This window comes from Falco naumanni, chromosome 13 (genome assembly GCF_017639655.2).
Source record: "Falco naumanni isolate bFalNau1 chromosome 13, bFalNau1.pat, whole genome shotgun sequence".
In the NCBI taxonomy this organism is placed as follows: domain Eukaryota; kingdom Metazoa; phylum Chordata; class Aves; order Falconiformes; family Falconidae; genus Falco; species Falco naumanni.
This window is the reverse complement of record NC_054066.1, coordinates 2,481,330-2,509,155: the sequence shown is the minus strand read 5'-3', so window position 1 is coordinate 2,509,155 and position 27,826 is coordinate 2,481,330.

Sequence of the window (27,826 nt, the reverse complement as noted above, 5' to 3'; positions counted from 1 at the left end):
GAGTGGCTTTGTTCGTTAGCAGCCAGCTGCTTCTACCCAGGCCAACACACACCTTGGGAAAGCAAGGCTAAGGAGGGATGCACCTTGCTGGGGAAGGCAGCCTCCTCTCCTGAGCATTAGGATCCTCCTGAGGCAGATGTTTCTAGCAGCTCTGAAGATTAGGTGTTGCAGGTAACAAGCCAGCGAGACACTGGTGTAGGACAGGGAAAGCCCAGCACACAGTGCCCAGACGCTCTGAAGCACTAACTGTAACCGTTCCTGAGTAACTGCTTCCACAAGCCCAGTCTCTGTTGTTAACGAGGCCATTCCTCCCTCTCTGGGGCACCTTGTTCCTCCCAGGTTAGTGGAGCTGGGACCTCTAAAGGGGTTTGGGCCCCTACAGCCCATCGTTTCAGAGGAGTTCTGGGGAGATGACAGGAGCTAGGTGTCCAAAGCCCGCTAGAAATCCAAGTCAGAGAGTCCAGCAATGGTAAGCTCTGCTTTATAGATCCCTTGTGGGAGACCAGAGCAAGGCTCGGTCTCTGGCCAGGTGATGCTGGAGTTGTCTAAACCTCAAGGCACCTTGCAGGATTGAAAGCACTGCTCGATGTATTAAGAAGACTACACCTGAGCATCCTTTACAAAACCAGTTATGTTCAATGTTTGTATGAGATGAGAAGGAAGAGAGCACACCCTCCCACGACACAGACTGCTGGTGATGGACATGCTTGAGCCTGGTCTGCCCTAGAAGCATCCTCTGCAGCACCTCTCTCCCTCTTCCAGCTATATAGATGTGTGCTGATGGGTCAGTGCTCCAGGTGCTGGTGGTTTCTGGTGAAGGGCAATGCCTGAGGCAGCCCGTTTGCCCGGGACACCCAGACTGCACCAGCTGGACTCGCCTCTGCCTGAGCCAGTCCCCAGGCACGCAGCTTCATCCTCTCCCTGCATGACCAGTCCAGTGACTTCCACATCAGGGAAGACAGCACTCGTGTGGGTTATACCCTCCTTAGCTAGTGAAGGATGTATCCCTGGCTAAGTTTACAACACGCCTCTGGACAGCCCACATAAATCCCTTCTTTGATGCTCACAACTGGCTATTTTCAGGACTGACCACCGCCTCTAGCTACAACTGCTCTTAAAAGAGAATCGGTGCAAATGACCTGGTGGTAGATGTGGAAGGTAAGTGGTAGTGGGGTCTACATGACCTTCAGGGACTGCTTCCCCTCAGGCTTCAGGGCTCATTTCTCTCAGCAGCTCTGGAGAGGAAGGCAACGCAGAACCCTGGTTAGAAAAGCAAGCACGTGGTCGGGGCTGTGGGAACACCGGCACATTCCTGGGGGGGAGGCTGGTACGGGGAGGGAAGGAGGCAGGAGGCAAAACTCAGCTTCCAGTAAAGGCAAATTAACAAAGAAGCTTTTCAAGATCAATAATAAAGTGAGAGGGGACAAGAAGTCAGCAAAGGCCTGTTCTGGAGCCCAAGGAAGGCAGTGTGAAACCTCCCACCGACTGCAGCAGGCTTTCAGAGCTGGTCCTCGCAAATTGCATCTGGAGACTTAAATGTTACCAACAAATCCATTGTAAGAAAACACAGGCATGTCACAGCGATGTTTATTGGCACAGATAATCCATACCCCTTTTAGAAAAAAAAAAAAATTATAATCCTCTCTCCTCCTTTTCTTATTAGCGGTGTGCAGACTGCCATTTTATAATCCCACAGCTATAATGGTGCTAGCAGGGCCCTGCACACGCGGCGCCTGCTGCGGCTCAGCGCCGGAGCCCTGTGCAGCCAGTGATAAGTGGATTCCTCCTCATCTCCTCTCAGATGCATTAAAAGAAGCGGGGGGAAAAAAGGAAGGGGGAGGGGGCGGGGGGGGAAGAAAAAGGAGGTGAAGAGGAAAGGAAAAACAGTGCAATAACCGAATGAAAAACATTTCATTCTTCTCAGCAGCTGGAAGCAAGTCGGATAAGTGAGCGCTGGCTCCCCTCCAGTGTCAGATTTTCCCCAAACGAGGAGCGTGTGGGATTGGAAACAGTTTTCCAGTCTAACCTTATGCCACAGCAAAAACTGTGAGGTGGAACGATCCATTTTGAAGGTGATTAATGGCAGCGCGCTCCTGGGGGGAATTCAGCTGTGTTGTGGGCTGTCAGGGGCAGTGGAGGGAACGGTATTTACCTTCCAACAAATCTGAGATGATTTACCTACCTTTGCTCTGTTTTTGTTGTTCATAAATGGGTGTCTGGACAGTGACAAGAATCCCAGCCAGACACACAGGAGAAAAGCTTTACACGGTTGTGTGGGCTGGGGGGCAGGGACAGTGGTCCCTCTGCAGCCCAGGGTCTGGGGTTTGCTTAAAAGCAGCTGGGGGCAGCAGCCGAAGATTCCTCCTCCCCCAGAAGTTATGATTTGCATCAAGATGAGAGGAGGTTGGTGCGGGATCTGGAACTTTCTAAAGCTCAGCACTGGGAGGTACCGGTCTCACTGGGGCTGGCTGAGAGTGCAGAAGGCACGTGTGGCGGGGAGGGCAGTGAGGCCATGGAAACGGAGCCGACTCTTTCTCTCATCACACCCTGAAAAGTTCAAAATAGGTGAAGTTCTCAGTCAGGGCTGCCTCAGGCCTACCTTGTTGAGGAGATGGTAAACCACAAAAAAATTCCTGTTTCGAGGCTGAACCAGATGACATCTTACGTAAAAGAGAGCCCCCCCCAAATGTGCATTTCGCTTTCCTCTTTCCAACAATTTCCCTTCTTTGCCTCCTCTCCTAACACCTAATAGAAGCTGTCCAAAGGACTGCTGTCACGGGAGTCACACCAAGGTTCGGAAGCCCAGCACCAAGGGTCAGTACGACCCACACACACCACCCCTTCCACCCGAGTGCATCTCTGAGACAAGCACCTGCCCCTCTAAGCACATCAGTGCCAAGGGCTGGGTCTTCTGCCCCAGGAAAGGTTTCTTGCCCTACACCCACAGTGCTTAACTCCCATGGAGTCCAAGAAGCCTGTCTGAGTGAAGACATTGGATGTAGTCCAGCAGAAGCATGGATGGCAACATCCGAAGCTCACGCAAGCCTCATCGCCAAACAACCTATTAAACTCCAACCAAAAGGAATCACACAAAATTATCCCTGTACTGCCACAATGAAGACCCTGAGGTCAGGGTTTAGCTTTGCTTTGCTCTGGGCACCAGAGCCAAATGCAAGGGAGGGAACCTGAAATACGCTGCTGAAGAAGGGAAGCTATGAAAAAGCAAGGAACCGTTATCCACAAAGCTTACAGAGCCCAGCCACTAGCTTGGTTTCTCCCCCACCCCATGCCTTGATTTTCCATGGATTCCCCTCCACCCCAATGAACTGCTCCTGCAGCAAGCTTGCAGTCCACTGTGATCATTTCTGGCCCTTTCACAGTGCTTTGTAGCATTATTTCTTGTATCACACTGTTGGGATTGCAATTAGAAACAATCTGGCTGTTTAATGGCCACTATCATCCCGGGGGGGGGCTGTGCAAACAGCTTTTTCAGTCTCCCTCAGCTCCGTGTTGCTCTATGGCGGTTTCTACTACCGACCCTGGAGACAAGCAGGCACAGATGCTTTCCCCTTGCTCAGCCTGCTGAAGGTCACACAACAGTGTGGAGTAGCCCAGAGGCTGGAGGTAAAATCAAAGGAGAATGATTGCTGCTCATGGGAAAGGTGAAAGGCAGGGTCATTTCGCCAATACGTGTGGGAAGGGCAGGGGATTGATTTAAAGAGGGAGAAAGATGGAGGCAGACAAGGAAGATCATTTTATTCCTTTCACTAAGCTCTGTGGCTGTTTGACCAAGCCAGGCTCCAAAAATGCTGAGGGTATCAACCCACAGCAGTGGGTTTCCTCTCTCAGCCCTTCTTTAACGTGTGTTACATGCTGCCCAATCACACAAGAAAACTTCAGATCTTCCCCTTCACTTACTGCTCTTTCTGGGCAAAGGAAATGCAGAACACTGGCATTAGTGACAGCCTTTAAAGAGCCTTTGGATGGAGAGGATGAAATGATGCTCTGTGTGCCCCAAGAGCTCCCCGCAGCCTGGGTGCTCTGCCACGAGCCAATGTAAAGGCCAATTCCTACTGAAACTGCATTTAAGGAAGGAAAATGCTCGTGCTGGAGGAGACCAACAAAGGTGTCCAGGGCTGGTGGGCCAGATGGTACCCAGGGGAAGAGACCCGGTAAGTGCTGCAGGAACAACACCATGGGGATAACTACAGGAAAACATTTGTTGAAAGGGAAGTGGTTGCTTGGGCTTATCTGTACTGGGGTGTTCCTGTAAATATCTATGCAAGCAAATGTTCTTGGCAAAAGGAGGATATCCATGAACAGAGATAGCCTCCTGAGTCTGCAGCCTCATAAAGTTGTAGTTAACTTTAAGCATATGCTTAAACCCCAGCCGGCTTCAGTAGGAGTGCAGCACATGCTTTAAATTAACCACGTGGTTAAGCACCAAGCTGAAGGAAAATCCATCCCGATCCCCTGCACTGGGGAGTGAGCCCTAAGGTCCGTTTGAGACCCTCCACTTGGCCCTGAAAGCCCTGGATACAGCAGGAGGAGGCTTCGTGCTGGTGTGCAGGAAAGCTGCGGAAACCATCACCGAGCAGTCAGCGTCTCCCAGCGCCGCACAGGGGGGCTGCGGGTGTTGCGGATACCTCGGGCCAGGCAGGGCCCATAGGCAGGGATTTGTTTAACTTTCTGCCTTTGGTGTGAAAACGTAGATTAGACACAGAAACTCTTGATTTTCATGTGAAGGTTTCCCAAAGCCTGGATGACAAAGATGAGGGAGAGGCAGACAGAGCGCAGGGATAACGTGAAAGCCAGACTCCAACCTGCGCTGAATCTGCCTGAAGCACGGGAAGATGCAGTCACTTTGCTCAGCCTCATATACTGGGGCTCTTCTGTCTTCTCCACACAATTACGGGGGGGGGGGGGGGGGGGGGGCAAGGCAGAGGAGGATGAAGAAAGCTCCTGACCCTAGAGATGGAATGTAAGGCACTGATGTGGCCTCCTTCACATACTAGCCCTGGTTCCAAGTTAAACACATCATGTGGAGCCTCCCCATGGCTTCTCTAGGCAGGGGATTTCCCCGAGGTACTTTTCCACCTCTTGTTTTATGTGAAAGTTTTTGCTAGACCTGATAATCCAATGCAGAGGAAATGCCAAAGCCGTGACATATTTTGCAACCCCCAAATCCTATTCCTCACTCTGTCCCTTCCATGGCAGCTCCAGCCAAGCTGTGCCATGGGCTGCCCGCGCCCACGGAGCCAGGCTCTGAGCAGCCCTGTGCCATGCAGCAGCCACCCCAGGACCTTGCACAAAGTCTCTCCGCTCCAGTACAAAACAAATTCAGTAGGGCACAGGGTGAAGGAACGCCTGTCAGTCTGGGCTCTGAGCAGCGCAGCCCGTCTTTCGGCTTTCCGTGCCTCCTGGCTTTTCACCCTCCATCATTTCCCCATCCCCTACTCGCACATTTTCCTCTCCTCTGAACCAAAGGAAGAGGCGCAGCTCAGGAAGGAAAGCTGCCACCCGGGGGATGGAGGGGTGTCATTTATAATTCCAGGGGAGGTGACTTTTTGGAAGGAGGAGGAAGTGCAGAGGAGAATGAGAAATCGATGGGCAGCTTGATCCCTCCGCTGGTTGGCATGGTGACGGTGCAGTGAGGCAGGTACCCAGCCCAGGAGTGTGCACACCTTCCCAGGCTGCCTTCCAAAACCAGGGTGCGGGGGGGGTGGGGAGGGTACCCCTTGGAAACACAGCCCTTTCATTCCCTGAGCTCTTTAATATTCCCCACGGTCGCCTCTGAAGCAGGTTATTGTCTAAGCTGTCAGGTAGAAATCCTTTCCTTTCCTTCCCCCCCTCTTTCCGCCGGCGGTTCAGCAATCTGTAGATAAAGTTCGTATAATGCAGAAGCAGCCGCAGGGAGGGAAGCTGTCGTAAGCCATTACCATTGACTTTGCCAACATGATAATATTGTCCTTCATCAGCAAGAGGATTAGGAGCACGATGGACCACGCGGTGCTGTGGATTAATGCCTTCACTTTTCAAGGTCAAACATGGAGCTTAGTGGGCTGGGGCTGAGGTTCATTGGGCTTCTTATCTGGGCACACGACGCTGGAGCACCCACTCTGGCAGCAAGCAGGGGACAGTATTTGCATAGATCTTTGATCCCTTCATCTGTGCAAGTCACAGAATTCCCATGCTGCCCCCCCTGCAGCTCCTCCTGGCTTTTGGAGCAGGTGGGAGCACTGGGTGCCACAGGGGGACAAACACAAGGGGCTGGGAAATTGGAAGCATATTCTGAGGAGGAAAGGAAAATATCCAGACAAACAAAATTTCCTCTTATGGTTTCAGTTAGCTTGCTAAAACCAAGCAAAACTCTTTAGGGGTTATGTGTGGTTACATTTTCCAGTTTGTCTAAAAAATTGCTTGGTTTTCAAAAACATGTGAAGTTTCTGTGTGAAGAATCACTTTCTAATTGTTTGTTTAACAGCAAAACTACTGATGCAGTGAAAACATTTACTTCAACTACTGCTGTTTGGTTGAAAAAGACAAAGTGCTTCCAAAAGGGAGAAGAAAACCCAGGAGGGGTAAAACCAAGGCATGCAAGCGACTGAAGCTTTCCTGCTGAAGCTGTACAGTAGCTCTGGGCACCAAGTTACCATTGCAGGAACTTCCCATTGCTCACAGCCACATGGCACAATCCTATCCCATCCTGTGTTCTCAAAACTCACGCGTACACAGAGAGAAAGTCTGATCCATCAGAGCAGGGACTTAAGGAGTGGGCACTGGCATCCATAGAAAATCATGAATAAGCTATTAAAAAAAGTTTTGTGACATTTATGAAGTTAACACAGACTTTGATGACTGCGCACACTGTTCGCAAAGGGGTTTTCGTGTCAGGTTGATAGTGGGCACGGTTCTTCTCCTGAAGCATTAAAGGAAAATAATTTAACCTGATCTATTAACCAGTAATTCTATTTTACCATCACTGCACTGAAGGATAAATGGCGCCTTGTTCCCATTCCTGGAGGAGAGAATTTAGACAGACACAAATAAACACATCTCTGCCTTACCCTCTATAATGTTATTATGGGATAGAAATAAAGATGAAGTAAAGGACAAATGAACACTTGAAAATGGAATCTGCAAACACTGTACCTGTTGCTAATGAAGTCGTGTCTCCCTTCCTCTGCCATTCCCCTTGAGCAGCTGACTGAAATGGGGGGCTGGAGCTGTGAGGATGCTAACCTTAAAATATGAACACATCTACAAACTCTGACCTCTGTTTAAAGCTGCCTAAAGGATTTTTTGCAGAACATAAGGCTGTGGTTTTTTTCCCACATCTGTCCCAAATCTCATCCAAAACCTTTCCCAGTCTTCCAACCCCCTAAAGACTGTTGTATTTTGTTAGACCAATTCAGGACACTTTCCTGACTGAGACGGGAAAGAAAGAACATAAGCTAGATTTATTGGCTGTTGGGTGGGATTTATATTCAGACTGTTCTTTCTACCTGTGGTACCCACACAATTCCTATTGCAGGCATGCCTAGATACTGCAGAGTCTTTAACACGTCTCTGGTACAACACCCATGCATGATGGGTGAGTGCAACAAGAGACCTGAAGCACACTGTGGTTTTCTTCCAGATTGCCCCAGCAACTTCTGGAGCCGAAGGGCCACCTTCACACGCAGCTCTGAGACTCACATTTCAGTTACACTGACCTTGACTCATCAAGGACTCTTCCTTCTTTCTTCCCCTACCCACAGGCATGCAAACACCCTCAGAGGAACCAGAGTGCAGTTTAGGGACCAGGAGCATCCCAGGCATATTCAAAAGCACCTTGGGTCAGGCCAACTCTGTGGCCACCTCCTGCCTATGCCTGCCTGCATCCTCTCACCTCCCTCAAAGCAATTCTCTATGCAAACAGTAGTGAAGAGGAAGAGAACCCACAAGTCACGTCTCTGTCTTCCTCATAGGGAACAGGCAGATGCAGATTTAGTGCCTTCTTCAGACCGAGCTATGTCTTCTGCCTCTGCTGAGGATGCCCAAACACCTATGCTTTTAATGGAGGAAGCTGCTGGAGAAAGGAGGGATCATAGCTCAATCTTCTGGCTCAAGCTAGGTGAGCATACAGCGAAAAAATTCAAGATACTTAGAGGAGGGAGAAGGCAAAGTTTCTACATCAGGAGAGCGTGGCTCCCTAGCTTAGTTGTTGGAGTGCTCACACGTGAAAGTTCAGACTCTGTTTCTAAACTGGCTAACAAGTATTTTACAAAACAGCCACAGCATAAACCAAAGCAAAGATTCCTAGAGTAGGAATTACAGCCCAGGACCGCTTCCCTCCCAGCCCCAACTCACAGACCATCCCTCCCCTCCCCATCTACATGTAGTCACGCTCCCATCCAGAACGGACAAAGAGTTCCCTGCAGCTCGGTCTGTCTGCACGCTAAGGCACTCTCCTGCACTGAAAGCCTTCCCAGACTGTATGCTTACAAGACCAAAAGCTCCTCTCTGTACATTTGTGCAAATAAAAAATATTTGCACGGACATGGCTGGATTGAATCCTGGGTTGGAATTGGCAACTGTTTGCGAATACTTTATTTACACTGCTCAGCTGAGTGTAACCATGACTCACTGAGCAATGCAACACATCCCAGCAACACGAGCAAGCACTGAGAATTTACATCTTCTTTGACTCTTGACTTACACTTGGAAAGACTGTTATTTTTACAGTACGATTTTATGGCTGTTGTATCTAACAGCAGTAGTAATAATAATGATGGTGATGATGATGTCTTCATTTTATCTAACTCTATCCATCCAAATTTTCCCACGCACTTAACAGATCTTTTTCTATATAGGAACCGCTTCCACTACTATACAGATAACTATTAGAGATAGGAAAGATAAGTGTACAGATAAAGAAAAGGCACAATTTTCAGGCAGGAACATAGTATTTTTCAATAATGACACCTGGTTAGGCCATTTTTCCTGGGGTGGGGGGAAACCAACTAAAACAGCTTTTTGCAGATCTCTACTTTCCCTCTCCTCCGGGGGACAACCCATTTGCTCTGTTACACAGAAATGGAAATGACTACACTATGGTCCTTACTAATGTTCATCAGAAGCTCTTATGACCATGATTTTGAGTATCACATCGTCGAAGGAGCACTGCCTTTTTAATCTCCAACATCTTTGAGAATACCTATCGTTCCAGTGAGATACCAGGCCTTTGTAAAAATAGGTGAACCTTCCTTAGCTCTGTTTGTTGAGAAACTTTAAAGAAAAACCAACAAGCCCTTTCATAGATCACTGTGATAAGATACATAGATCATTTTTCTAAATGCTGGTTGCTCTGGCAGCCCTTTGAAGGCAGCCCACTGGGAGGAGATGTGATGATGTGAGGCTTGGTGACTGTGGGAGATCCCAGCTTTCTAGTGTCCGTCTCCCCACCTTCTGACTCCAGCAGCAGCTACAATGATCTGCTGAAATAAGACTGGATTTTGAAGTGTAGCGCATCATTAGATCTTAAAGCAGGAATGTGCTACTGGGGTAGTATCAGCCACATTCTCTTCTGGGAGAGAAAACTGCTCCAGACCCAAAGAGGACGCGTGCAAGACAAACTGGTGAACTGGTTCACATTTTCTGTGTTATTGTTCCTTGAAGGCCCTTGAAGGCTCAAAACTCCAAAAGATGCTTCTCATCTTAGGATGGCCTGTGCCACACTACCGAGGAAAACTGTCCAGGACTTGCCCTGTCCCAAAACTTGCCTTTGCTCATTCAGCATGAGCAAAATGTGCAAATTTATGCTAAGTCCCTGAGCACCTTAGCAGGATTTCCAGCAGCCACATCCAGGAAACAGCACAGCTCCCAGCAGAAAGAAATCACGAGACTAACGGAAGACCAGCAATGTCTCTAAAAGCATTGAGCCATGGCACCAGATCAAATATGTGGGATTCAGAGACTCCACACATGGCTGAGGCAGATGCATTTGGGTTTGGACAAGAAAAGATCTGCGTTGCATCTGCTAGAAGACATCTGTCCACCCTTCAGCAGAAGCTGCAGCGGGATATCTTGTTCCAGACAACTGGCCTGCTCGTTCCTGACATCATCTCCCCCACACCTGCACTACGCAGAGCACTGGAAAGAGCTGCTATGCTCCCCAGCCAGAGAACAGCAGTAGTAGCAGGACTGCGAGAGCAACAGCAGCTTCCAAAATATAATGGACCCATTTCTCTGTGGAAATTTGGAGAATGACTAAGAATAATAGCAGCTATCAGCTGGTAAGTGCAAGCAGGTGGACTAATGACTTGTCCTAGCAAAATCCCAACACTTTTTTATTTATGGACCAAATGCAGCGCCGGCATTTGCTCCCACTCAAGGGTCAGATTTGCTTTCTCCTGTCCAGCATTCAAACCACCAACACAAGCTGTGTTTTCAGGTAAACTGAAAAGTGACCTCAGTTACCGCTGTGTGGCAGGAACATATTTATGGTTGCTGCAGCTGCCTGGTGTGGTTTCTTGACTAACATATTCATTAGAGATTAACTGCTACTTATAGCACTGCTTGGGACCAGGCTGGCTTCTCCGTTACATCATTAGAAAGGCATGAATAGCCCACCTGGGGTTTGGCCCCTATTTTGGTAAGGCAGAGTGCTGATGTTCAGATTTCCGCTACTACCTCCACCATAAGGGAACAACTTTGTTAGTGCTTTCTTCCAGGAGCAGCGATTAAGACACACGGAGAGAAACATTTGCAGAATATTTATTTTACATGGATGCATGCTCCTTTGCTGAATCTCTTCCAAGCCATATCAAGGGGAGGAGGTATTAAGTCTTGCTCCCTGGGGGGCTGCCAGCTGCCAGCCCCCCTGGCAGAGGAGGAAGCAGAGCCCCACAGCCACAGCATCTCTACCAGGGAGGCGCCGATGGCACTTCAGCCCTTGTGGACTGCCCCTCTCAAGCTCAGCCCTGGTGGGCCACAAGCAAATATCGCCCACTCCGATTGCAAATGCTGGGTGGACATCTAGCTGCTGCTGCCAAACTCCAGCAGGTAATTTACGAATGATGCCTGCCACATCCCATCGATGCTGCCTGAGCTTGCCTGCTCTATTTATTTTTTTTTAAACAGTGTGTGAAAATAGGCACTATAGGGCAAGGTATAATATACATGGGAAGACACTGGAGCATAATGCAAAGAAATGTTCCCATATTGATTTGAATTCTCTGAGTCACACAGTGGTTCCTATAAATTCACGTGACCAAGAGAATCTGTATTTCAAAACACATATTAAAAAAAATATAATTGAAGTGGAGAGACCAAGATAAATTTGTGTTATCAGGTGTAGTTACTAAAGCAGTAAATCATTGTCACAGCATAAGCTCTTATCCGTATTTCCATATTAACACCGATCTTGTACTCTGTACTGGTGCTGCTGCACATAAAAGGTATCAGCACGTCCTAACACTGTCTGTTGTAGCTGGTGCCTGCCATCAGGTATCAAGCAGAGACAGCGCTGTGCTCCTCATCCCACTGGCACCGACACCGGGAGTTACCCCCGCACCGGCGCTGCTCTGCTGTTCACATCCCAAGGGACCCTTACAGCTCATACTCGGGATAATCTCCCACCCAAAGTGGAGTGAAACATCTTTGTGATGTGCAGGGAAACTCGTGCCCTTGGCACAGCCGTCTCAGCCTCCCTAGGGAATAAGCAAAACAGCAGTACGTCTTCTGCTCTCTGCTCAAGTCGCCGAGCAACCCCAAAGGCAGGCATGCGACATAAAAGCTAAGACTGCGTGATGGCTGGACTCCAGGGGGAAAAGCTGGAGATGCTCACCTGACATCCTTAACAGCCTACCTACCCCTGGAAATGCGCTTCTGGTGCCTCTGAGTCCTTCAAGTCTCCATTTCAGAAATACCAATCCTCCTCAGTGATCTCCATCACGTCACAGCTTCCCCGCCGTACCTTCCGGAGGTCCCTAGCTGTTAGCAAGCCCCTCGCCGCTTGGCATGCCCCGTCCTGAGGCACTTCTGCACTGCTCAGGGGAGGCTTGCAGGCCCATCGGGCTCCTGAGGCCATCAGGGCATGCCATAGCTGCCCCCTTTGCATACCCTACCCAAGCAAAGAGTAAATTGAGGTCTCTGCTACTGAGAATGTTCTGGTGTGGTCTGACTATGTAGGCATATGTTACAAATAACAATAAACGGAGCCAGCATTTGGTTCTACTTGAGATAATGCTTTGGCCATGAGTGCGCATCTTTACAGGCAAGAAATACAACATTGTAGAAGACTCTCTAATAAACACTCTCATTTTAGAATACTTGAAAGACTCACAAGAAAAGCTGGTTTAGTTACCAGCCTGACTGATGCTCATTAGTAAAAGATGAAGCTGAGATAAGTCTTCCCTAAAATAAGTCGCCCATGAGAAATGTACTGGTCAGTGTTGTCAGTTTTGCCTCTCATTTGATTGCTTTTTTTGGAAGAAGACACAGAGGTTCTCAACAAAGTGAACGCTGCCAAAGGAAGAAATAATTTTTGGGCAAACTGTCAACTTTTCATTCAAAATCCCAAGTCTTTTTGCTGAAGCCAAATGGTTTTCCGGTAAAACCTGTTGGTTTGTGACAATGATTTTTTTTTTTTGTGCTACTGGGTCAGCACTTCCCTTGCATAATGTAAAAGCAAATTACTGCTCTCTGACTGCATTCAGATTGCCTTTGGAGGAAAGGGCTGCAGTTACAGAGACCATGCTTCCCATGCACGGCCTGTCCCTGCTGCACAGTGGAGAGGAATATGAAGAACCCAGCATAAAAATCATCATAAAAAATGACAACGGCTTTTCCTACCTCTGTGTGTTGAAAATGCAACTACCCAGCCATCACTCCGTTGTTGGCTGTGTATCCCAGTAAATCTGAAGTGCTAATCTATTTCTAAAGCAGCCATGGCCTGATCTGAGACAACCCCTATGATTAGTTTTATTCTGCCTAAACCCAAAAGAAATTGCAGCGAGGTGGTCCCGCTGGATGAGTTCTTTCCATTACCTTCAGTCACCTCCATAAATTACATGTCTGCTCCAAGCTCATCACTCAGGCTTCCCCCTGAAGAAATGGCCAGAGAAAAGCACCCCTAGGTGACAATCCCCCATCAGCTTGGGCATGCGGGCTGCAACTGGTCTCACCAGTGCTCATCAGCATCACGGAACGGTACGTGAGGTCTTTAATCACTGATATGAGTAGGAGAGTTTGTGCCTGGCATGATTTGAACGTGATTCTTGCTACTGAAAGTGGACTGTTCATCGGGGAGGGGGTGGGTGGGAGTCTTCTGCAGAAACCACAACTCCCTTTCAAGCAAAACCGCTGTGGCAGGGGACAGGATACATTGAGAATGTCTCTTTTATTTTCTGGCGGACAACAGAAAACCATCGTGACTTGCTGAAACTTCTCACATCAGAGCAAACACATGCTAGGGGCTTTTTTATTTTTGATGGGCTCCAGAAGCTCCATCTGTTTACCTGCACCTCCCCATGCTGGATCCAACCCATCCGCTGCCCCTTTCCCCTCACTTGGACTCTCTTAAAATTTATTCCCCTATTTCCTGCCTGAGTAGAAAAAGCAAAAGAGAAACTTGCTGATTGATTTCAGTCTGCGAAAGTCCCTGTCATCTTGTTTGATGACTTCATTGCAAAAATGAAATAGGCAAGGGAGAAGCAATGTTTTCAAAACAATTTGGAGCAAGAGGAGGAAGGTAGTAGGAGGGGAGCCATGGGAAGTTGATGGCCTTTATTCTTCAATTCCCATGTTGCGTCTGGCTTGCTGCAGGCTATAGAGAGAAAGCAAAATTGTTATGATTCTTATTAGCTTTTATTTTATAAAGCCTGGACTACACTCTGTAGGGGTTTCAAACTGGAGCTGCAAATCATACGCATGCCTGCCTGCCTGCCTGGCCACCTTATCTTTACATTAATATACTACCTGTCTCCAGGGAAGAAAACTTCTGTCTTTTTGCCAGTCACAAGCAAGGTGGCTAGTTAGGCGACAGAATCTGTCTCAGTGCAACACAGCCCTTTATTTCTGTTACAGAAATACATCTGACACACATCAGGAATGACTTGTACGTCACTCACCAACCTCCAAGAACAAAGAGAGCAGTCCCAGCTCAGTTCCCTGCAATAACGACCAAGCTCGGATAAAATACAGTGCAAGATGACAGCTGTAAAGGAGCCCACGCGCAACTGCTGCTGCTGCTCTCGCTCCTGCTCCCGTGCCCTCTGGCCAAGGCATGTTGACTGGTCCTCCACCGCCCTCTCCCACATGAACAGGGAGCTCCTGGGGTGCCCACAGCACCCCCCCCAAATCCTCCCAGCTTGGCTGGATGTTCAGGTACAGCAGGTTTTCTTCCCTCCAAGATGAGATTTAAGAAAGGCAAGGTGTAAACAAAAGGGTCACCTACCGCACCTGGAAGATTTCATTGCCTGCACTGGCAACGTCTGTGCTGAGCATTTTACTGAGCATCTGACTTTACAGCTGCTCTGTGCACCCAGCACCTGAGCCTCAATTCTCTGAATGCTCTCTCGCAACTCCGTTATTTGGTGGACGAATAATAAAACTAACAGACTCCATTATTCATTACTTGTGGTACAGCATGCTGGGAGGCAGCAAATAACATGGAGCACCGTGGTGCAAGGAGCTGCGTGCTCCTAAGAGAAACGCTGGCTCCAATGAATTTGCAGCCTAACTAGACGAGACAGACACGGGGTAGGAGCGGGAACAAAGGCCAAAAAAGAGACATCTTTTGTTCAGCACTAATCTCCAAGCTGGCAGCAATGGTTTTCTTAAGCAAGTGAATGGGACAAAGAAATATAGGGCAGATTTGCAGCGAATGGAGATGCCTAGTTGAGGTGTAGGCAATAGCTTCTTCCCCCTCTGAAGAGCTGTCCCCAGGAGCATGGCTTTTGTAACGCGACAGGCACTACACTGAGTGAAGGACACAGCCTTAGAAAAGCGCTTGGACTGGCACTTTACCTCTCTGCCATTGGTGGGATCCTGCTTAAACCAATGATTACTCCTCCTGAAAAGCTCCTCTTCCTCCCCTCGGGCCATTTCAGAGAACTGGCACAGAGCTCACATTCCTGCACCGCACTTGCACACAACACACACCAGGAAAATAGTCCTTATCCTAACCCAAACGGTGAGGAGCAAAACAGGAGGCAGAAATACTACAACGCTCCGCTTCCTTTTTAGAAAAGAAAAGAAGTCTTGGGAAGACACATTTCTTAATAATCATTACTGCACAGAAGATCTAAGGAAGATTACGCTAACTGCTAAGCACAACCATAATGCTTATCTCTCCTACTGTGTTTGTCCCAGCAAATTTCGATATGCTCCCAGATGCTGGCTAGCAGCTCTCATGTTTATTTGGGAAGGATGCTGGCGGAGGAGGGAAGTTATTTTTTAGAGCAGTATTCTTGGATTTTGATGATAAACAAGGCATCAAGAAAACAGTATAGCTTAGACACCTTGTATGAATGATAAAAGAGCAGAATTTCATTCAGGGAAGGAAATGCAGCAAGATTTCTCATAACAATGCCCATTCTGTTGGCTCATGAGAACAGCTCACGGAAGCCTGACAAAAAGGAGATGTTCTGAGGGTTGTAAGAGAAAGAAAAGCACAGAGAATCAATAGCACCACATTTCTATGCAATAGCACTGTAAGAGACATTGATCCACATGCTGGTGTTTATGAACGATACAGAGGACCACCTCGGCACCACGGACTGCACCCAGCTGGGTAGAAGAGAGGGAATACGCGCTGTGCCTTCATGGATGACCGCACCTGCCTGGAAAGAGAGGGAGATCAGTCCTTTTGCAAAGGCGTCTGATTTGCACAGGACACTGAAGTTACGCAGCCAGATGAGGCTTGGCTGGAGGAAAGCCATGGGATCCACAGGTTAGGAAGGCATGCCGCCAGACAGGGTCAGGATCAGAACTGGCCACAAGTGATATCACCTTGCCCTTACCCACGGGAGGCAAAGGCTGTTTGGTCTCTGAATCCTAGGTTCCAGAGCTGCTGGTGTAGGTAGGAAAGTGCATTTCAGGCAGTTTCTGGTTTTCTTTGGAATCACAGTGCTGAGCAACGTGGCTGTTTTCCCCAAGTGCCAGGCATATGATTTCCTGTACTGGGCACATCGGTCCCCACCAGCACTGAGATTCGCACCCTGCACCAGGGCTGAACTCAGGGCGCAGTGAGCTGCAGCATCATGAGTGCGCACCGGAGTCCTTTTCCCAGCTTGGCTGCTTGACAAAAGCTAACCAGTCTAAACCAGCAGCTTTACAGAGGCAGCATTATGGAGATGAGAGGTCTGGCTACAATGCACTCATGCCAGACGCGCAGATACAGGGAAGTGCATCATTAACCAACTATGAAACACCAACACCAGCCTCTGCTCTTTGAGGGTATTAATCCAGTGCTGTCACAATGGCACTAGTACTCACATCTCTCTGTAGAACTTGCCTGGCTTATTGCTGATCTGCCTATCAAGCACCAACAAAACAGCAAAAAATCACTCCATCGTAATCCCCCAACTCCATTTTTGCTCACACACGCAGGGAGCACAAAATCAAGACTTCACTAGATGGATGCTAATGTTTCGGTTTCAACAGCTCTGAGAGGTTCAAAGCTGCTTCATATTTAGCTCAGGCGACTTCTCTTTCTGCTCAGCATTCCCACCTCAGAGTGTGAGCTGACAACATTGAGTCTCCTCTTCTTTATTAATTAAATAATTACCAAACCTCCAGACTCCCTCAACAGATCACCCGTAAGTCCCAAGTGATTAGCAGGATGGTGCTGTTCAGCTCCACCATAGATAGAAACTTTGGAAATAATGCACACAAACACCTAGGACACACAGCTGCAGAGAGGATTTTGCAAGCCATTTCTCTCCAGAGCGAGAGATACATTTCCTTTTTCATTAACTGGCCCTGTGTACAGATGTTCAGCTCGACATCTGCAAGCACACACCCATTCCTGCTTCTAGTGCTAGTACCTGTGTGCCCAAGCATTGCTGTTTGGAAAAGACCACAGGCGGATGTTTACAAGCACAATACTACACTCTCATAACAGGAGAACAGATTGAGAGTCCTTGGAGGATTGCATAGGATAGAAATGTACGGGATAGAAACCGGTGCAGAAAATGAGTAGCACAAAGGCGGGGTGAATGCCTGACGCCACTGCAGTCAGCGCGAACACTGCCGCCCGAGAACGCGCAGGCCAGCGGCGAGGGCCGGGGGGGCCGCCTTCGCCCCGCTTTTACGTCCACCCACATAATTGTAACATCCTCATGGCTTTATCAGGTGCGGCTCTAGGAATGTGCTGAAGTCTTTTTAATCCACGGGATTGGATTTAATCAGATACATGCAGCAAGGTAAAATAAAATCTAGCAAACCTGTGTATGACAGGGAAAAAAGTCCCCAGGGAAAAGCCAATTTACTTTTATACCAAAAAGCTTATGGGTAATAATGGAGGTCAGATGGATACTTGTTTGGACAGTATCTTCGTTCAATGCACTGGAACAACATGGACAGCTGAAACTCTGTTGAAGCAATGAATTTATTTGCCATAATTTAATGTCAGCTTCAAAGAGATCAGATTTTTCACGGCACTTCATATTCTGGCAGGAGAGCAGGACCGATGAGGTCTGATGCAAAGGCAATGAAAAATGTGAGAGATCTTCATAAAGTGAAGCAGTCAGCTTTAAGGTTCAGCTGGATGAACTCCTGCCGAGGATTTATGGCGTGGAATACAGAGCTACGCCAGCTTCCAAAATCATTACTGAAGTCACACAGAAAAGGCCAATGGACTTCAGCTTGCGTGAGGGCAGGGCAAGGTTCAAACCAGGTTTGTCTCTCATGGCTTGCTCCAGCCTGCTCGATCTGGACACATCCACATTCAAAAGCCACAGGAAAATAAGTGCCATTGCTTTTCAATGAAACTTTGTTTTCTTACTCCTTGTATTTTAGAGAAATCCCTCTCCTGGCCTCCAGACCCCCAAAGTTACAGGATACAAGACAGGGAGGAAAGGGCTTGCTTTGGCCAGAAAGTCAGCAGGTGAGGTCCTGTCCTTAGAACACCCGCAGATACCTTGCAGGTATAAAAAAGCTACAGCTGTGGAAAAAGAATTGCCCACATGTGGTTCGTGGAGGAAATGTTGTCAACCCTCCTCCTGCTCCTTGTGACACCAGACCCTGCTCGCTGCGGGGAGGATGTGTCTCAGGAACAGCTTCCCATACAATACGTTCGGCATTTCATCACTTCCAAACCAGCAAGATGGGGGAAAGGAAAGACAAACCACCCACACCCCCCGGATTTATCAGCAAAATGCAAATTCACAACATTACCTGATCCACACCATTTTGTGGAACTGCATTTTATTGGCAGGCTGCAAAACACTGCTGTGTGAGGAAAGCTCAATGTAATGATCTCACCCTCCACATTTTCAACCAAACAGATAAATCCACGCGTTGGAATGAGGTGATAAATTGGGCAAAACCAGCTTGGGGTTAATAAATAAGTTTTATCAGAATAACACACTTTATTGATCTGCAGATCTCTAAATAATGATGGAAAGGTATCCTGAAAGCCCTTATTATGTAGCTAAAAATTTATACAAGTGTCCCAGAATGCTTAGATTCAGCAATCAAATAAAAGTAGCATGTCCTTGCTTGCGAAATTGGTTACTAAACTTAACCCTTTTTTTTTTTAAATTAAACTTAACCTGTAATCAGGTCCACACTAAGCCTCCAACGAACAAACCACCATGCGCAGAGACACAAAGGAAGGACAAAATTATTTTTTTGATGAACCAAAGGAAAACATCCCTAGCTAGCACCCTGTCCCCGCAGCTCCTTGTCTGGGGAGCGGCATAAGGGACAAATCTATGTCAAGGGGGCAACAACCATCCCCTCCAGGTTCAGGGGGGTGGCGAGACGTGGCTTTGGTTTGCTAGCTGGAGGCTCGCACTCGGATCACGAGCAGGGTGCTTCCCCCAGCCCCGCGCAGGAGCCGTACGGCGGGGAGGTTCTGCCTCTGGCTGCACTAGATAGATGCCAGAAGGGGCACAGAGGGCTCTGGAGCCCGGTGTACCAGGCAGCCCAGAGACCCTCCCAGTTAAAGCCAAAACCGACCCAGCTAGACGTTTTTTCCAGCAGAGATTGCCAGTTCACCAAAATTTAAATTTTCCAACCAGACGATACTGATAGGCAGTGACATTTCACAAGGGGCTAGGTGAGATGGGAATTTGCCAGAAATAGGCAGCATTTAGATCTGCTTAAAACTTTCTTTTAATCTCACATTCGATTATCAACCACGTAATGTATTTTTAGAAGCTTGCGTTAGAAAAGCGCTGTCACTTTTGTTTCAGCCTGACTTTAAAGTTGTTTTTTATTGGAAGGCTTGGAATAGTTTGTGCCTGTTCCTGTCCCAAAACCGGGGAACAGGAGCAAACAGAGGCTTGACAGGTATCTATAGACAAAGCAAAACAAAAAACCAAACCCTGGGCTGAGCCTGGTTCAAGGGATTTGAATGTGATGCAGAGAGGCTTGCACAGATGATGGAGAAGAAGAAAATGAGGCAGCAGAGGAAGACAATGTTGACAGCAACGTTTTTAACAAGATGCCAGTGTTCAGGATTCAGAGACCTTGCCGCCCCTGTTGCAGCAGCAGGAAGGCACGGCGGTTTGGAACAGTCTGCCAAAAAGACACGGCGCTGATCTTGTTTTGGGAGGGCCACATCCCCTGAACACCCGCTGCCTCTTCCCCCAGCCCTCCCCTCCACGCAGGGGTCTCGCCTGGGGGGATTTGCATTGCAAGAGCTGGATGGCACAAGCCCTTCAAGGGAAGCAGAGGAAGTTATTAAAGTCTCTTGTCTCCATCTCCCCTCACAATGCACCTTTTATTACACTGGAAATACAAGCCACTCCGGTTAATGCTCTGGATTAGATTGTAAAGAAAGAAAACAAAAGGGAAGCAGTTGCCTGGGTTAGGAGCGTTTTGAGCTGCAGTTGTAGTGCATCCCTGCTTCTTGCCAGGTGTTTTGTTGAGTTTGAGTAAAACATCAAAGTCCATTATCTTCCACGCTTGCTTCTCCACCTTGCCCTCCAGCTCCTTGATTCACCGCACAGTACAAAATTAATTTGGTTTATTCCAGTACACTCGATAGCCGCCTATCTTCCTGACTCCCTGTCTGTAAGGAAACAAATTTCCTCCTTAAGCACTTTCCACTTGACCTGCTCTTTTCTCCACTGAGAAAATTGAGGTCAGGGAGCTGCTGTTGTGCAGTGGCAGCCATTTTCCGAGTGCCTTGGGTGCAACTGCGAGTGCCGCAACCGACGCGGGCACGGGGGTCCCTGCCCCGCTGCCAGCAGCAGCTCCGGATTTCCCGGCTGGGGCTCGTGCCTGCTCCCTGCTCCCAGGAGATGTGGGCAGGTTTAGGAAGGCAACAGCTGCATTTCCCACTTGGTCCAATTATTTTTCAAGTCTCTCCTATGCTGTTGGAGAGGTTATATGGGGTGAGCCCAATAAGTAAAAATAGAAAGCTGTAGTAGGGAGCAGATCTGCTAGAAGGTGTCAGGGCGTCGGGAGAAGAGTTATTGACTCCAGCCATCCCATTAATGTGCAAATGTTAGGAGACTACACTGAGCTGGAAATACAAGAAGAGAGGGACTTGTCTTTGTGTTTCTTTCCTCCTTTAGTGTTTCGGCACAGCAAAATGAGCACAGACCCTGAGCCCCCAGGCACCCTGTGCTGAGCATGCCTGGAGCCACGTGGAGGGGATGGTGGCCGCTTCCAGCCCCACGGGCATGTCACAGGAGAAGTCCTCAAGCTTCCCTACCTGCTGCATCAGTGCCTGTCAGGAATTTGGCATTTACCCACATCCCAGGGTTCTTCAGATATGTCCTGGGTGGGGCACGAGAATCAGAGCAGAACCTCCAAGCACATCCCCAGCACACTGTCACCACAGGCACTGTGACAGGGGGACACATGCTATGGCCAAGGCACCTCTGGCTGCCCGGATCCCCTCCGCACTGCCACAAGGGCCTCAAGGCTCCCAACACAACTGACGCCACCCATCACCCTCCCGAGATGCTGGAAAGAGGGAGCCCGGGGCTGCCAGGATGGCATCCTCACCTGCTCCCTGCCTCCCTTCGTCCCGGTGCTGCCCAGTGGGGCGAGGAAGGGAGGGGAAAGGAGGGGAAAGGAGATCCCTGCCCTCCCTGAAGGCACAGCTCTGACAGGCAGCTCTCGGCAGCTCGCTGCACAGCCGTCTGACAGCAACTCCCTCAGCTCCAGTCTGAAGCAGTCTGCTCCATCGGGAAGCAGCCCTGGGCAGCAAAATGTCCCCCCGAACTCCCGCACGTTCCATCTGTGAGGACTGCTTTTGGAGGAAGGGGCACTGATTCCTCCCTGCCAGAGCAGTCGTCCTCCTCCTCCTCCTTTGCTCACGGCTTCCAGGTCAGGGTGAAGGCAGGGGATGAAGCTGTAGGTCCGCACCTGGTCTAGGGGCTGAGCAGGCAGAGGACTGCAGCTCTGAGCCAGCAGAAGGAAGGTCACCATCCCACTGACGGGTGGGTGCCTCCCACCCCGAGTGTGAAACCTGCCCTGCTTGCAGCTATTCCATTCCTGTGACTGCTGGGGATGAAGAGAAACCTAATTTAAATGTACACACATGGAGGGACTCTTTAAGTCTTCGGTCTCAGCGGGAAGAGTTTGGTCTTGGCAAGAAAAAGGTCCCAGTCTTGCATTTTTTCTTTATCCACCTCCACTAGATTCACCAGGTTTGTTCAGTACCCACAGGCACTGGCCTCTGGAGAGGCAGCTGGTCCTGGGCAACTGTGGAAGTCCACAGTCCACCAGGATGGGCCCAACAGTCAGAGCCAAGAGCTTATCCAGCAATCATTGCTTCAGGAGCTTGTTAATCTGGATATGCAAATTCCTCCAGCACCAGCAGAGATGATGTATTAGTGCCAGCTGTGTACCTCTAATGACTGCTGGTCTATTAGCTGCATCTTCCTTCAGCACTCCTATTACTCCTTGATTATGATTTACTTATTTCATGGCAGTGCTCAGAGAACCAAAACAAGACCGAAGCTCTGTTGGGAGGCAAGCACCCCGCAGGGCAGGCCCACCCAAGACAGCTCCCTTTGGAAGTGGGCAAGACACAGCTGCGGCTCAGGAACGGCCAGTACATCACGGGCACAGCCCAATGCCAAACGCATGCAGAGCGCTGAGCCACCAAAAATATGTGTCAGCATTCCTGCAGCACTGGGGGGGTTGGAACAACGGTGCTCCATACACACCTGGGAAGGGATGAGCTGAAAGAGGCAATCCCAGTGCCAGCAGCCTCTGTCCTGGTGTCTGGTATTTGACTGCCATGGGCTGTGCTGATCAGGGAGCAGGACTGCAAGAGAGAGAGCAGCTTTAACTCTTGAAGGTATTGCACCGCTTAATTTAACGCCTTAACCTCACACGTTGCACCCCATAGCTAGCATTGCCCAGGCACCACTTCTGGACAGATATGCAGAGGGGGAAAACTGGAGCACGGTAATTTCGGCGTAAGAGAACAACATGTATAACTAAGGAAGCATCACTTAGAAACAACCTGAAGGCAAGAGACTTACTGCCTAGTCCTCAGGTGATACTGTTTCATTGTACCTTACTCATACTCATATAAACATCTGTATTTCTGGGGTATCAGGTAAGTGCATTTTTCCTTAATTCCCATATTTGGTTATTGATTTCCAGGGAAAACTTCCTGTCTTGTTTGTACCTGGGGTAAGAAGGAGTGAATAATTTACAAGAAATTATTTATGTGGCAAATTCAGTCTTTCCCTCTGTTCCTGGAATGTGCATGAACTAATTGTGGTTTCTTTCTGTTGAAAATTATTCAGCACACTGGCTGGTGACTTTGAGCATTGCTTTTTCACTGTGTGACTGCTTCTGAGAAGATATCTAATGTCAGTACTGGGTATTTACAGCCAGATGATTATGACTTGTTCCTATTGCCTTCTTTTCTCTCCTTTCACAGAAAAACAAATCCATCTAGAAGTTGCAACCAGACAAGCACCTGAGAACGTATGCCAAATAGTTCCTGTCCTAACTATAAAGAATTTGCTCAGGCCACCATATTAAAAGCCTCCCAAATCACACAGAAAGGCCGTCATGCCAAAGGCTAATAAAGATTGCTAAGTAGCAATTATATTATAATTACCTATCATCTAATTTTCAAAAGCACAAGCAGTTAAAAGACAGCAAATGGAACGATACCAGGCTTCTTACGCTTCCCATATAATGAACAAACACATCGCCCATGGCAAGCTCAGAGCAACATATCTTTCATTATGATAAAAGGGTCTTAACCTTGACCAACACACTGCTGTTCAGCTGGTTTACTTGTCTTCACGTCAGTTGTTCCGAAACTCAAATAATTTTGTTTTCAAGCTCTTTGATTAACACATATTACAAAACAAAATATTTCTTATTCAATAGATGCACACAATTTTTTTTGTCATATTTTTTCAGATCTCTCTTTCGTAGGTAATTTAGAACAGAAGACGTCTGGCATAAATTCATGATTGCATTATTAATGTAGAAAGGCGAACATCTGAAGTTAATATATTCTGCTAATGGGTGCTATATAATACATTAAGTCAGGTTAAGCATGCTATATAATAAAGATCTGTGGTGTGAGATATTTTGAGATTACTGATTTAAGCATAATGGTTATTTTGGTCAATGGTTATAGACTTTTCATAGAACACCCATCTGAGAGCTGTTTGAAGATACAGAAAATCTTGGTATTTTGAAGCTGTGTTCTGTACCGAAATGCAAAAACCTGTTGTAACATTAACACACTTTTTTCAAAACAAGTCCTCTGGCTATTTCTAAAATCTTTGCATTAAAAAAATCAAAAAGATGCTAGCATCTGGTCAAAGTGACAAGGATTTCTTGGGCTTCGTACGATCCATGTCAAGTGGTAGCTCTGAAGGTGAGTATAGTCTATGGGCTGATCTTGTATATACAAGGAAAAGTATCAACTGTGCTTTAAGACTTTTTTTTCGCTTTTCTCTTTAGATCAACAAATTTGAATATATTTTACAATGGAGAAAGAGATACCTCCCGGTTTTAAAAGGGATGAAGAAGCAGATATATTTCAAGGACTGGATAGGCAGCAGCATTGCCCTGAACACTTTGCGTTGCAGCTTCCATTTTACTTGTCACAAAAGGAGAAGATACTAGCTTAGCTCAAACTAAATGAAAAAATTAATGGGATGCTTAGAGAAACCTATTCTTCAATGCTGTATTCCTCAGTGATTTACAAAAGAAAAAAAAACCACCCCTAAAAAAAAAAAAAAAAAAGGCATTCTAAGGCAGGGTTGAAACCCCTGTGGGTTTTCTGAACAATTGCAGTGTTCTCCTGAACACCGTGTTTCATTCTGTGCCAAATTTCCCAGGGTGAGTTTTGAAGTGTAGAGCCTGATAGCCCACAGCAGTATTGCAGAGCCAAGCAATTAGTGCAGGGAGGATGGATGTGCACAAAAAGGGATCCTCAGGTTCAGTTTTCACAGTTATTACTGACAAATGCAAGGCTCCCCTTCCTCTCCCATGCAGTAATACTGTTAGTGATGAGTGAGAGGAGCTTAGGTTTAAGCACTGCCCTCTCCATCCTCTCTGGCATAAACTGACACAGCCCTGCTGAGCTTAACACAGCGACACAACCACAACTCTCTGCAAAGAAAACCCCGGAAAAATGGTATCGAAGCGCTGGGCTAAGTGTAGGAGTCAGTGTTAAGAAAGCGAAGCTGGGACTGCGGATTGCCCCACCGCCGCAGGAGCCTTCCTCTGAGTGCCACAGGGCACTGGGTGCACCATGGGGTTCATCAGCAGGATGGAGGACTAGAGAACATGTGAGAAGGGAAGAGTAATCCGGACCTTTGGCAGCTCCTCCAGATGGCTGACATTGGCCCTTTACAAATAACAAGAGATTCATTCTGCAGTAAATCTGGTTTTGCAGTGCCTTTCCCACCCCCCACCCCCCTATATACCATGGTCTCGCTGAGATATGCAGAAGACAATACAACACATGAAGCTGCACAGTAATCCATTTTTCTGGACACCACTCAGGAACATGAATAAACAGAGATAGAGCTACTGTAAGTAGTTAAGGGCCTGTGCCCATGAGTAAAAATAGACGAGGTGCAATTACACAGCTCCCTTAATCAGGGGTTTGGCTGTAAGGCCGGCTCTATCTCGCCTAACTCAGGATGGGATTCTCATCACTGATGACAGAAGTAACACACAATTAGCTTAAGACAGATGCCTAACTTCTAGTGAGATGAGCTGTGTTTAGCAAAATGAATGTGGCTCTTAGTGTCTAACAAATTTCTGGTAATTTGAATACATTTTATGACTTACTTCACAAGCTTTACAGGTGGCTGAATAATGATTGGTAATTCATGTACAAGAGACTTCTTTATATTATTTCTGATTAAATTATCCTCAAACAAGCAAATGTATTGTGGCCTTGCCACACATCTACCGAACACCTAAACACCTACCCTGCCCTGTATGTGGCTGCAATGACAACGAGCCATTGCTCCAAGAGTGCCGTGCAGGCCCGTGTTATGATGCTCTCACCTCCTCTAAAGGAAAGCTCTTTCCAGCTTGGCAGAGATCCACAGTCCTGAGACAACTCCAGAGCGACTGGCTGCTGGTCCAACCTGTGGGTGAGCTGAGCTAGCTGACAAACCTTGGTGGTGGCTGCCTAGCCGTGGGGTGCGCCACCCAAAAGCTTGGCTGACTTCCCAGCAGGGTTTGCAGAGGATCGCTGGCAGTTCTTGCACTGAGCTTCTGTACTTGTTCAAGTCCACTGTCCCTTCCAGAAGATGGCAGAATACAGAGCCAGGAGCCTAGATGCTGGACACTGAACCTGACTGCTGACCTTGGCTGCAAGTCCAACATTGACGTTCTTCCCAGCTAGTGAAGTTTAGTCAATTCAAAAGCCCTTTTCCTTTCTGACCATGTGATTGCTGTGATCCCAGGACACCAGAAGTACTAAACTTCTGTCTGTAAAGGGCAAGATCTGCTTATTTCGCAAAGATGTTTGCAACAGCTGTGACCCTACTCCAGTCTAGGTTGGGTCTTGTAAGGCAGGGGTTGCAGCTGCTGGGAAATGCCTCTGAGTCTGCTCACAGGCTTTCAATGTGGCATTAACTATGATAATCACTGGCAGAATTTGTAAGCATCTGGCTCAGTGGAGGAGAGCTCTCCCAATCGCAGGATGATCATGTGGCTAGTATCGGCTCAAGTAATATCACTCACTAGAGAAGGCTTCAGCTGGATCAGCTTTAGTTTTCACTTTGGATTTGCAATCTGAAAAGTAAACTGGACCTAGTTTGGTGTCGGATTTAGAGCTGATGGAGAAAATCTTCCCAAGCTGTTAGAAAGGACTCTCAAAAACAGTAAGAGCAAAAAGAAAAAAACTTAAGATCAAAAGCACAAACTCAAAGGAGGAAAGAAAAACTGCAATCCACAGCCAGCTCTTTGGACCGTGATGTTCAAGAGCTCAGAAGGAGCTCGGGCCAAGCCCACTGACCTCAGAAGCTCGAGAAGTGACCCTGGAGGATTTGGGTCTCTTTTCTCTGAGATGCCCTTTGAAGGATGTGCTGTCTTGGAGCTAGTCCTGACAGTCCATGATTGCAGACAGAGCACTCCTTCACAGATGAGCTAATCTGTCACAGTGGGGACATGTTTACGAGCAGCTGACAGCCCGCTCTGGGAGGTGATTGATACTGATTTGAATTGTTATGCAAATATACTTCTGCTAGTCTCTTTGCTACAAACTCTCTCAGGTTTCTATAGTGGCCATTTTCTCTGGGATTTTTTTTTTTTTTTTTTTAAATAAGGAACAGGTAAGCTGGACTATGTGGCCTCAGACGTTCTCCAATAGAGCAAATAATGTGACAAACCCTGAGGATGGATGTTTATCAGTGCCAAGTAACAGAAATGTCTCTTTTACTTTCTCTTTTCTTGCCTTGCACACTCCTTTGCAAGTATTTGTCACCCTCTGTTGATAGATACAATTTTCAAAGGTATCAGAACAACTTAAAGGGCCAAAGTCCCACCTTTAAAGTCAAACCTGGGTTTCCTACAAACATGGGTTTGGTGCAAAGTGCAAGAACAACAAAAAAGCACTGATCAAAGTCAATATGAATCCCTAAAGACTCATGCTGGGGCAGAGCTGGGAGAAGGGCAATTTAAAGAAAGACAGAAACTGGGAACAGTTCCTGCCTAGAGACTAGCGAGCAGGCTGTAGGGGCCCAGATTGTCTGTGTAACTCATGGAAGAATACTTGAACAATACCAAAATGTTATGTTCTGTTGTCCTTGACAGCCACCTGTCTGCACAAATGAAATGAAAAATTATTTTTAAAATTTGGGAGATATATCCGCACCACTTTGTAACTTTCACCTGCCCAGGATTGCTTTGGAGTAGAGAAAACCACTTTGATCTGGAATGAAGAGCTTCTTCATACTCAGGAGGAACTTTTTAATTTAAACCTAACTTTTGAGTTTGAATGGAAAATAAAGCATTTAGATACGGTATCAGTTAACAGACTAGGTTTGGTTTAGACCTACTGCCTAAACAGCACACTGGAAAAAAAAATTCTGGGGTTTTTGGTTTTGTTTTTTCCACTTTGTACCCTTTATGCAAACATTTAGACTCAAGCTATCAAGCTTCCTGGTGCCCTGCAGAAATATGCCTGTGGTAAGATGGCACGGTACAG